The sequence below is a fragment of the Ochotona princeps genome, chromosome 17, assembly GCF_030435755.1.
Source record: "Ochotona princeps isolate mOchPri1 chromosome 17, mOchPri1.hap1, whole genome shotgun sequence".
In the NCBI taxonomy this organism is placed as follows: Eukaryota; Metazoa; Chordata; class Mammalia; order Lagomorpha; family Ochotonidae; genus Ochotona; species Ochotona princeps.
This window is the reverse complement of record NC_080848.1, coordinates 51739081-51750741: the sequence shown is the minus strand read 5'-3', so window position 1 is coordinate 51750741 and position 11661 is coordinate 51739081.

Below are 11661 nucleotides of genomic sequence, written 5' to 3'. Positions count from 1 at the left end.
CCCCACCTCCTGACTTTGTCCTGGCCCAACCCTGGCCATCATGAGCATGTGGAGAGTAAATGAGCAGGGAAAATCTATCTATCTTCCTTCCTTCTTTCCTTCTTTCCTTCTTTTTTTAATATTTATTTTATTTGTATTACAAAGTCAGATATACAGAGAGGAGGAGAGACAGAGAGGAAGATCTTCCATCCGATGATTCACTTCCCACGTGAGCACAACGGCCGGTGCTGTGCTGATCCGGAGCCAGGAGCCAGGAACTTCTAGGTCTCCCACATGGGTGCAGGATCCCAAAGCATGGGGCCGTCCTCGACTGCTTTCCCAGGCCACAAGCAGGGAGCTGCATGGGAAACGGAGCTGCCGGGATTAGAACCAGCACCCATATGGGATCCTGGCGCATTCAAGACAAGGACTTTAGCCACTAGGCCAAGCTGCCGGGCCTGCTTTCTTTCTTTCTTTCTTTCTTTCTTTCTTTCTTTCTTTCTTTCTTTCTTTCTTTCTTTCTTTCTTTCTTTCTTTCTTTCTCTCAAGGTTTATTTTCATTGGAAAGTCGATTACACAGAGAGAAAAGGAGACAGAAAGAGCTTCCACCCACTGATGCACTCCCCAAGTGACCACAATGGACAGAGCTGAGCTAATTCAAAGCTAGGAGCTTCTTCCAGATCTCCCACCTGGTTGTAGGGTCCTAAGGCTTTGGGTCATCCTCTACTGCTTTCACAAGCAGGAAACTAGAGGGAAGTCGAGCAGCCAGGATTTGAACCAGTGCCTGTATAGGATCCTGAGCTTGCAAGACGAGTCTTTAGTCACTATGGCCCAAGAACTCTCTTTCTTGCTCCTTCTCAAATCAATACAATTTTTAATTAAAAAAAAAAAATTGCATGGTCCCTCAGCTCAAACACTTTTCAGTCGAGACTGTAAACTGATGCTCTGCGTACTTTTTTTGAATATGTACTCCCATGAGTAAACTTCCAAATATATGTATTTCTCATAATTGTACATGCAATAATGAGCCACTAGACTAGTAAATGTATACAAAGTTTATAATTGGAGAGTTCTATTAAAAGACTCATTATATACCAGAGATGGGGTAGGTTGTTTTATGATTGTTTTCCCTAGCAGGAATCAATGATCTTGAGAATCAGATTCCAGAAGACATTCGGCAGGAAATGAGCATTTTAAGACCAAACTTTGTAGAAAGCAAGAAGATCCATAGGCCCAGCACGATAGCCTAGAAGTCCTCACCTTGCACGCAATGGGATTCCATACAGGCACCAGTTCTTATCCCTGTGGTCCTGCTTCCCATCCAGCTCCCTGCTTGTGGTCTGGGAAGGCAGTTGAGGGCGGCCCAAACCTTGGGACCCTGCACCCGCGTGGGAGACCTGGAGGCTCCTGGCTCCTCGCTTCGGATCTACACAGCTCTGGCCATTGTTGCTGCTAGGGGAATGAATCAATGGACAGAAGATCTTCCTCTCTGTCTCTCCTCCTTTCTGTACATCTGCCGTTCCAATAAAAATAAAAGAAACCTTAAAAAAGAAAAGATCTAGTTTTCGCCTTGTTCTTTGGAGTCCAGGAGAAAGCCAGCATTGGGCTAACTGGAATAGAGCATGTGAGGATCTGTGCATCCCACGCCCAGTTCTCTCCTCTCACATCTCAGCCAAGTGATCCAGCAAAGGATTCTGAAACTAGAGAATGTGTGAGAATCCCCAGCGAACATGTTAGAAGTGATGTGTGCTCCTGAGCCTTGTTCCCAGAGATTCAACTTTAGTGAGTTTGAGATGGGATTCAGGAACCTGGAAGGTTTATTGTTTTAAATAACTATTTAGTCCTTAGGATTTTTTTTTTTTCATTTATTTGGAAGGCAGAGACTCTGAGAAAGAGATGAGGGCATAAACAGAGAAAGGTCACTCATCTGCTGGTTCACTCCCCGAAACGCCTGCAAGAGCCAGACGGCTAGGCCAGTTTGAACCTTTGATCCTGAACTCCATCTGGTCTACCACGTGGGTGGCAGGGATCTAACCACATGAGCCAAGCTCTTCCATCTCCCAGGATCTGCAAGAAGCTGGAATCAGGAGCAGAGCCAGGTACTTTGACATGAGAGGCAAGTGTCCCAAGTGGCATTTTCGTTGCTGCACCACACACCCTACCCAAGGAATGCATGTTTTTAAGCAACCTCTGCATGAAGTCCTCAGATGGTTACATGCAGTGTTGTCACAGCATCTTGAGGAATTGTTTGTACTGTCAGAAGCCCTAAGATGTACATGTGAGAGAGGTGTACCTTGATCCGTCATTTGGACAGGCTCACCACCATTGAAAAGAAGGGAAGGGGAAGCAAAGCTGAGGCAGGCAGAAGCCGGAGCATAGGCAGTGAGGCAAGAAGCGAAAGCATGGAGAACCAAAGGAGACAGAGAACACAGAGCCAGAAAAAAAGGGGGACCCTGGGGAGACAAGCCCAGCATTCTCCCCATCTTTCCACCCCCTTTATAAAACTCCCAACCCCCAAGAAATCTGGGCTTCCATTAACAATTAAACATTTCATTTGCAAAAGAAGAATGGAGAATAGAAAGAAAGAATAAAGAAAGTCAGGCCTGAGACCACAAATACAAAGTGAAAATGGAACTTTCCACTACTCTTGCAGGAATGGAGTAGAAAGGGGTTTCCACACCACACCCCCACCCCGTTCTCTGTCCCCAGTCCTCCCTAACCGACGCAGTGGGAGTATGCAAATGAGACTGCCCTTTGGGAGAAAACTAAATCCCCACCCAGAGTCCAGCAGAGATACTGGAAGCCACAGAAAGAGATGGTAGTCTCCAGGGCTGGAATCCAACCCCAGCTTGTTGAGCCAAGGCTGTGAACATATCTGAAGCCTGGAAAACTTCACTCCCTACCCTCAGGGGCTGGGCTGCCAGAGAAAAGAGATGTCTGGGAGGTTTCAGAGAACTGCCAGGGGCTCCTAAGTTCTCTGCCTTGTGGTTTTCTTGGCCCCAGACCTCCTGCTTAGCATACAGCCACAAGTGTGCCCCTCCCTCGGATGCACACATATACATACTTACTTGCCAAGCACAGACAGGGGGGCACTCTGGTTGTTGATGGATGGCAGTTTGCGTCTGTCCTCCACCAACAACCAGATCCTAATTTCTTGGGCAGTGTGGCAAAAGCTGGGATTTTTTCATTTGGAAGGGATGGCCTGTCCACCTAGGTGACCCAACACTTCTGGAGAGCTCATTAAAATTAGCTTAGAGGGACTCAAACTCCCAGGCACTCTGGAGCTTTGAGGAAAAGAATGCCCAGGAGTGTGACCGACTGAAGGTTCTTGGCTCTCTCCAGTGAGAAAGGGCTGACCACGGAAGACTGTCAGAAATAGTCTACTTGTTTCTCAGAATGAAAGTCCACTGCCAGTCTCTATTCTTTTGATGACTAAAAATAAGTTCAGAATTATTCACAACACCAAGAAAAAAGGAACAGTCTCTTCAATGACTGTAATTAGCCCTCCACTTATTAATAAAGACTCAAATGATTAGGCTCTACCAATTCCCAACTCTTTTTTGCTTACTAATTACACTCCCAGGACAGACGGCTTTGCGTCTCTAAATCTCAATTTCCTTGCCCGCAAAAGAGGGGTGGTCACACCTGTTTCACAAGGCCAGGAACAGGCTTGCAAGAGGCTACCAGGGACCGAGCGCCTACACATGCACAGGGCTGCTTGGGCATACAGCTAGGTTCAGACTAGAAAAAAAGTTCCCTTGCAGGATTGGAAAGCCAGGCAGTGGTCTGTGGAAACCTCCAGTCTTGTGAGGTGGAGGTAATGCTAAGTTGCTCTCTGCACTAATTAAAATTCCTTCCAGAACTTTGGGTATAACCTTGGTGAGGAAATAGAAGGCGCCTTCACATTCCTCCTGGCTTCCCCAACAGGATCTTCTGCTCAGACAGAGGGGCAGTTCCCAAGCCCTTCCCGTGGTCATCCATAAGATGTTAGCCTGACTGTCCTGGTTTGCTCAGCCTGAAAGAGAGCAGAAAGAACCTTGGAGGGAAGGGGATTTGGCCTCTCAGTGAACACACCAGTGAAGACACCGCAGTCCCACATCAGAGGACTCAGGTTTGATGCTCTGCTCTGGCTCCAATTTCCTGCTAAGGCAGGCCCTGGGAGGTAAGGGTGCTGGCTCAAGCTGTTGGGTTCTTGCCCTCCATATGGGAGACCTGGACAGGGTCCTCAGTTCCTGGCTTCATCTCCAGTCAAGAGCAGAGTCAACAGATGGTCTCTCTCTCTCTCTCTCTCTCTCTGTACCTCTCCAATAAATAACAGTTTTTTTTTTAAATGGAAAGAACTTTGTAGCACTTTCCCTTCAAAGTTGCCCTGCCTATAAACATTTCAAGCGGCTTGTAGAGAGTTTAAAAGGCACGGGACAGAGTTTCTGTTTGTCAGGCTTGAGGGTGTTGATGATGTTGGAAAGCCTTGTCCCAGAGGCCTAAGATATCTACATCAGGAAGCCAGAGTTCAACAAGATAATTTAGAACAAGCAAGGCAAGAAATGTGTGCGCTGTGGTTGATTGTTGAAGTGGGTACAAAAGGGTTGCTATAGCAATCCCACTACTTTTTGATAGGTTTGAAAGTTTCCATAACACTAAAATAAAATAAAATAAAATAAAATAAAATAAAATAAAATAAAATAAGAAGTCTATGCACCTGAACATTCTCTGTATTCCTAACTCATCTGAAAGGCTTCTGGAATCTCAGTTATAACCCATTCACCTGCAGTTTACAAACTCCAATAAACTGTTTAAAACAGATAAACAAAGTTGTCTTATGGGCAAGTGTTTGGCTTGATGGTTAAGTCATGCTTTGCGATAGTCTCACAGCTCACATCAGAGTGGCTGGCTCAAGTCCCAGCTCTGTTTTCTATCCTGCTTCCTGCTAATGCCTCTGGAAGGCAACAGAGGGTGACTCAAGTATTTGGGTACCTGCAACCCACGTGGGAGCCCCAGACTGGAATTCTGGGCACCTGACTAAGGCCTGGCCCGTTTCCAACTGTTATGGTCATTTGAGAAATGAACCAAAGGATTAATACCTGGCTCTCTCTCTCTCTCTCTCTCTTTCTCGCTCTGTCTCTCTCTCTCTCACACACACACACACTCCCCCACCCCATTCAGATTAATGGAAAATAAATAAAACTTTTTAAATCTTTTCAATAAATCAAGACCTAGTTTACAACCCATAACCTTTGGAAAAATAGATCTGGGCAGGAGGAAGAAGCCCCAGCTAAATAGTTTGAAACTGGTGTGTGTGTGTGTGTGTGTGTGTGTGTGTGTGTGTGTCACAGGCAATCATTTACAAAGACGAGAGAAAATTGAAAGCATCTTAGCCAGAACTTTTTATCACACATCAAGAGCCCCGAAGATGCTGAGTACTAGATATTGAGCACTACACTAAACAAGAGGGATGGCAGAGATGGAAATGAGGAAGTAGGTCCAGAACTAAGCCTACAAGGAAGGTGATATGAATGCCAGCCCCTGTTCTGCAGTCTCAGTCTCCCCATCTGTATATCCAACAGGAGCAGACCCATTTGATTTATTCACCCCGGCTGGCAGAATAACCCACAGAGGCAATATACTGAAAGTGGTTGATGAACTAGAAAATGTTATTCAAACATGCATTTCTTTTCTTTTCTTTTCTTTTTTAAAGATTTATTGTTATTGGAAAGCCGGATATACAGAGAGGAGGAGAGACAGAGAGGAAGATCTTCCATCTGCTGTTTCACTCCCCAAGTGAGCCGCAACGGGCCAGTGCGCGCCAATCCGATGCCGGGAACCAGGAACCTCCTCCAGGTCTCCCACATGGGTGCAGGGTCCCAAAGCTTTGGGCCGCCCTCAACTGCCTTCCCAGGCCACAAGCAGGGAGCTGGATGGGAAGTGGAGCTGCCGGGATTAGAACTGGCACCCATATGGAATCCCGGGGCATTCAAGGCGAGGACTTTAGCTGCTAGGCCATGCTGCCGGGCCCCAAACATGCATTTCTAAAAGCATGGCAATGTCTCTCAAAAATTCCATTTTAAAAAGCAAGGCAAGCAAGGTGGCACAGTGGGTTAATCCACTGCTTCAGATGCCTGCACCTAGTATCAGAACACCTGAGGCTGGGTCCCAGCTCCACTTCCCATCAAGCTTCCTGCTGATGCGCCTGGGAGGTAGCAGATGATGGCTCAAGTTGTTGGGTCCTACTACACACCAGGAAGACCAGCCCGGCCCAGCAGGGACTGTTGTAGCCATTAGGGGAGGGAACCAGCAGATGGAATGTCTCTTTCTATCTCTTTGCATCACTCTGTCATTCCAATAAATAAAAATAAGTAAACTCAAAATATATATTTTTAAAAATTTGTTTATTTTTATTACAAAGTCAGATATACAGAGAGGAGGAGAGACAGAGAGGAAGATCTTCCCTCCAATGATTCACTCCCCAAGTGACCGCAATGGCCAACGCTGTGCCGATCCAGGAACTAGGAACCTCTTCCGGGTCTCCTACATGGGTGCAGGGTCCCAAAGCTTTGGGCTGTCCTCGGCTGCCTTCTGAGGCCACAAGCAGGGAGCTGGATGGGAAGCGGAGCTGCCGGGATTAGAACTGGTGCCCATATGGGATCCCGGCGTGTTTAAGGCGAGGACTTTAGCCACTGGGCCACGCCGCTGGGCCCAACTCAAAATATTTTAAAAATAAAAATATAAGTCAAGGCATAGTGTATCATACTTTTATTCCAAGGATCTTAGTCTGCAATGGTGAAACAACTTTGAGTTATTTCAAGTGTTCGTCAGCTTTGATTATTGGGCATATTCATTGATGTGGGAATAATTTGTTTCTTAATTAAAAATTAAATGAGGTAGCCATTAGCCTTGGTGACCTGGTAGAAGGGTGGAAGGCGAGGGTGGTAAGAGAATGAACTTTTCTGTATAAATCTTGGCATTATTTTGTTAGTTGCAATGTGCTTATATTACTTTTGTAATCTAAAAAGGATTTTAAAAGATTAGAAAAAGAAATTAAAGACCAAGTGCTTGACGTGGCAGATGCTACCTCCTGGGGTGCTCCCATCCTACGTCAAAGTGTTGAGTTCAAGTCCCGGCTTTGTTCCTGATTGCAGCCTCCAGTTAACATGTACCTTGGGACATAGCAGGGGACAACTCCACTTGGGTCCCTGCCACTCATTTAGAAGAAAGTAGAGTTTCCAGTTCTTTTTCTGGCCTAGCCCAGCCCCAGCTGGGCTACTTGGTACTTGGAAACTAAATCAGCTGATTCACTTCCTGAATATCCACAACTGCTGGGACTGGGCGGATTGAAGCAGGAGCCTATAGCGCAATCAGGGTCTAGTGGCTAAGGTCCTCCCCTTGATCCCATATGGCTGCTGGTTCTAATCCCGGCAGCTCCACTTCCTCTCTGTCTCTCCTCCTCTCAGTATATCTGACTTTGTAATAAAAATAAAATAAATCTTTAAAAAAAAAAATAAAAAAAAATATTTAGTTTGTGAAGGTTAGAATTCAAAGAGACAGAGAGATGGAGAGTGTGAGAAAGAAGCATAGCCATAAAGATAGAGATGAGATGGAGATCTTCCATCTGCTGGTTCATTCATCAAATAGTCCCAGTTGGCAGGACTGAACCAGATTGAACCTAGGAGCCTGAAGATCCATCTGATTGTCTCATGGGGGTTCAGGGGTCCCAGCCCTTGGGTCATCTTCAGCTGTTCTCCCAGGCTCATTAGCAGGAAACTGGATCAGAAGCAGAGCAGCTGGGACACAATCCAGCACCCATACGAGGTGCTAGCATCAAGGGAGTGGCATTACTCATTGTGCTGCAATGCCGCTTGCTCCACCTCCAATAATTTTAACTTCGAGCCCCATTCACCTAACACCAGGGGTTAAAAAACAAAGCCGTGGAAGCTTCCAATAAGCCCAGTTCCTCACACATTCCTTACTGCCCATCCTCTCTAGGAAGCTTTGGATGCCTCTGGATGAGAGATTGGCAGCCCTGTGACTCACCAGCTTCAAGCCAGTGAGAGATGGCATCTGAACTCATCCCTCGAGTTCTCCAGGTAGTTCTCACACACAACTCTGGCTGAGAACCTTAGCGCCCTGTGATGTCTCCAGTGTTGGAATTACTTGGAGATCTCGGAATGTCTGGAGGGTAGAGTAGACATCAGGAATTTTGTTGTGGGAGATATCTTTAAAACATTATTTATTTATTTATTTATTTATTTTATTTGAAAGGAAGACAAAGCAGTCTTCCACCTGCTAGTTCACTCTCCAAATGCCTGAAATAACTGGGTTGGCTCAGGCTGGAGCCAGGAGCCAGAAACTCAATCCAGGTCTTCCACGTGGGCCACAGGGGTTGCAACTCCTTGAGCTGCCTGCCTCCTGGCGTGCTCATTAGCAGGAAGCTGGACACAGGAGTGGAGTTAGGACTGGAAGCAGATACTTCAACATGGGATACAGAGGCATCCTAGGTGGCATCAACCACTATGGCACATGTCTGCCCTGGGCATCAGAGTGCTTATAGATCTCCAAGCAATGACAGGGTGCAGTCTCATGTGGGAATAGCACAGTTTGTTGATAACTTCCAGAGGCAGGCAGTGTCACCTGCAGCCCGCAACTGCGTAGGTCAGCAGGGAGTGAAACAGCAGGGAAGTCAAGCATCTGTCCATGTGTGTGAGTGTGGCTGACATTAACCCTGCTCTCTAGCGCTGGACCTGTTGGCTCTGAACACCTAGCTCTCTCCCTCTGTAGACGGGGTACCAGCTTAGCCTGGCTGCCTCAGTCCTTTCCTGTTTCCTGGGTAGCACTGCCTTCCGATGGCCACCCCACTGGGCAGCCGCTTCCTCTGCCTGGGAGCTCATCCCAGTGCCCAACAGGGAGCGTGTTGCCATGGCGATGGTGGCATGGCTCCCCAGCCCCTCTGCCACTGCCAGAGTCCCGTGGAGAATCAGAACTCACCAGGCTCTTCTGAGTCCTGGGACTCTCCTGCAGAAAGGGAGAGCCAGCAGATGTCTTCTCTCTGGGCTTGTGGAAAAGGGGCAGACGGAGAAACAATAGGCTTGAAACAAAAGCCCAAATGTTCCCAGAAACCCACTTTTAAAACAAATTTTAGTAAGGTTTATTGACTGTCATTGTTATGATTTTCACTAATGGGAAAATGCAGGGTGGGGTTTTGGTGCTGAGGTTATGGTGTTGCTTGGGCTGCCTGCATCCCAGAGAGGAATGCCTGGGTTCGAGTCCCGGCTCCACTGGTGATCCCAGCTTCCCACTGACGCACACCCCGGGGGAGGCAGCAGGTGAGAGCTCACTCCTTGCATCTGTGCCAGTCACACAGAAGACCCAGATGGAGTTCCTGAGTCCTGGTTTCAGCCTGATCCAACCCTGGCGGCTACTGTGGGCGTTTAGGGAATGAAGTAAAAGGTGAAATCTTCTTCTCTCTCCTTCTGTCCAAACTCTTTCTCTCCCTCCCTGTGTCTGTTTCTTTTCTCCCTCTCCTTCTCTATCTGCCTTGCAAATAACAAAAAGCTTTTAGGAAAGATATTGGGGAAGGTGTGGAGGAGGTAGGGGGAACAGGGAAAAAGGAGAGGAATGGGGTGGGCATGTAGCACTGCAGTTAGATTGTTGCTTGAGATGCCTAAATAATCCCATATCAAAGTGGCTGATGCATGACCAAGGGCCTCGACTTCCAATCTGGCTTCTTGCTGACGCACACCCCGGGGGAGGCAGCAGGTGATGGCTCTATGCGTTGGGTCCCTGCCATCTACATAGGGGACCCAGATGGAGTTCTGGGCGCCTAGCTTAGGGATGGACCACCCTTGACTGTTGTGGACATTTGGAGATGAACCAGCAGATGGAAAATCACTCTCTCCAAGTCACCACTTTTCAAATAAAAATTTTAAACTAAAGAAGAAAGGAGAGAACCTTGGGAATGACATCAAAGGGTGATCCGTAGAAAACCACCATGGAAGAGGATGAGAACAGGGGCTTCAAGACACAGGGAATGGTTAACCACACATGCAGGAGGAACCAGGGTGAGGAGTTTGTCCAGGAGGAGGGAATGGGTCTGGGATGGAGTGTACAGGTTACCTGTTGCTTGCGATCAGATGACTGCAGGACACCGGGGCTTAAAGTGACAGTAGACATCTCTGGTCACAGTCTCCACGGACCAGGAATTGAGCAGCAGCTGAGCCCGGCTGGCACTTCTGCTTTGACATAGCTTGACTTGCTTTCAAGATGGTGCAGGCATACGTGGGTGATACGGCCACGGGGGCTGTTGGCAAGCCATAGAGAACAATGCCCCTCTTCCTTTATGTATAACAAAAGGGAGGACTGTAAGGAGTTATTCCAATATCCTTCCCTGGACCCGGCGCCATTCCTTCTTCCTCACAGCTCATGAAGTTCGCGCCGGCCTAGCTATCCACCAATCGGATGTAACCTGGCATTCCACCTGAATCCCACCCCGCATCTTCCAGCCCCTCCCCCAGCCCTGCCCACTGACCAATCATCCCCAGGCACTAATCCCCTGGGGCCTGCCCCCAAGACCTCCCAATCCCCGCCCCCCACACCTTGCGGGCCCACCTGCATAAAAAGGCCCCAGGTACTTCCTTTTTCCCTTTTTCTCCTCATGATTTTCACCACCTCTACCCTGTTCCTGCCCTGTTGGAATAAACCTCCTAAGCTAAAAAAACAAAAAAAGAGCCAAAAGAACAATGTAGCAATTCATGTAGTACAGGAACCTAAAGTTTCAGGAGTGGCTGTCTTTGGGGTCTCAACAGTACTGAGACTTCTCTCTGAATCTTAAGGCGGTTCTCTTCTGACTTGATGTAACTTTGTGTCCACCGGACCCCCTCAAAGCTCTGTCATCACCACAGTATCCAGTAGCTTTAGTCCTCCAGACTGGGACTCAGCCCAGGACAGAACTGTAAATGTTCAGAATACAAAGGTCTGAGCCCGATTCTGTTTGACACCTTCTTTGCATATTTACTATGATCAAAGTGATGGATGACCGTCTTTGTCTGCAAGGCTTGGCCACTGCTACACAATGAGGCTGGCCCAGTGTTTCTTCTTAGTGCATGTATAGTTATGGTATATCTCCTCTTTCTTGTGTTCATCTCAAATGGTGGCATGCTTTCATTATTCTATATCCTTCCCTTTATTCTGAAAATCATATTTCATTTATTAAAACATATGTGTTTATTTTGAAAGGCAGGGAGACAAAGAAGGATACACACACACACACACACACACACACACACATACACACACTTTTCTGTCTGCTGGTTCACTCTCCAAATGCCCACAATTGCAATGAGGGCTAGGCGAGGCCAAAAGCCAGGGACCTGGCACCTAACCCAGGTCTCCTGTATGGGTGACAGGGAACCACCTATTTGAGCCATCACCTACTGTCTCCCAAAAGGTGGAATTTGGACTCAAATCAGACACCCTGATATAGGATGCAGGTGCCCCAAGTGGTTAAACAGGAAAAGGGAAAACAGGAAAGGGAAAACCATGCACATCTTCACCTCTGGTTCAGGCTCCCATTAGCTAGATTCTGCCACCACGTCCCTCGTGGCAGCACACTACCTGACCCCCCTGCTTCCCCTTTAAGGATGTGTGTTTGTATGATAGTAACTCTACTCAGAATGATTTAAGATTCTGCTG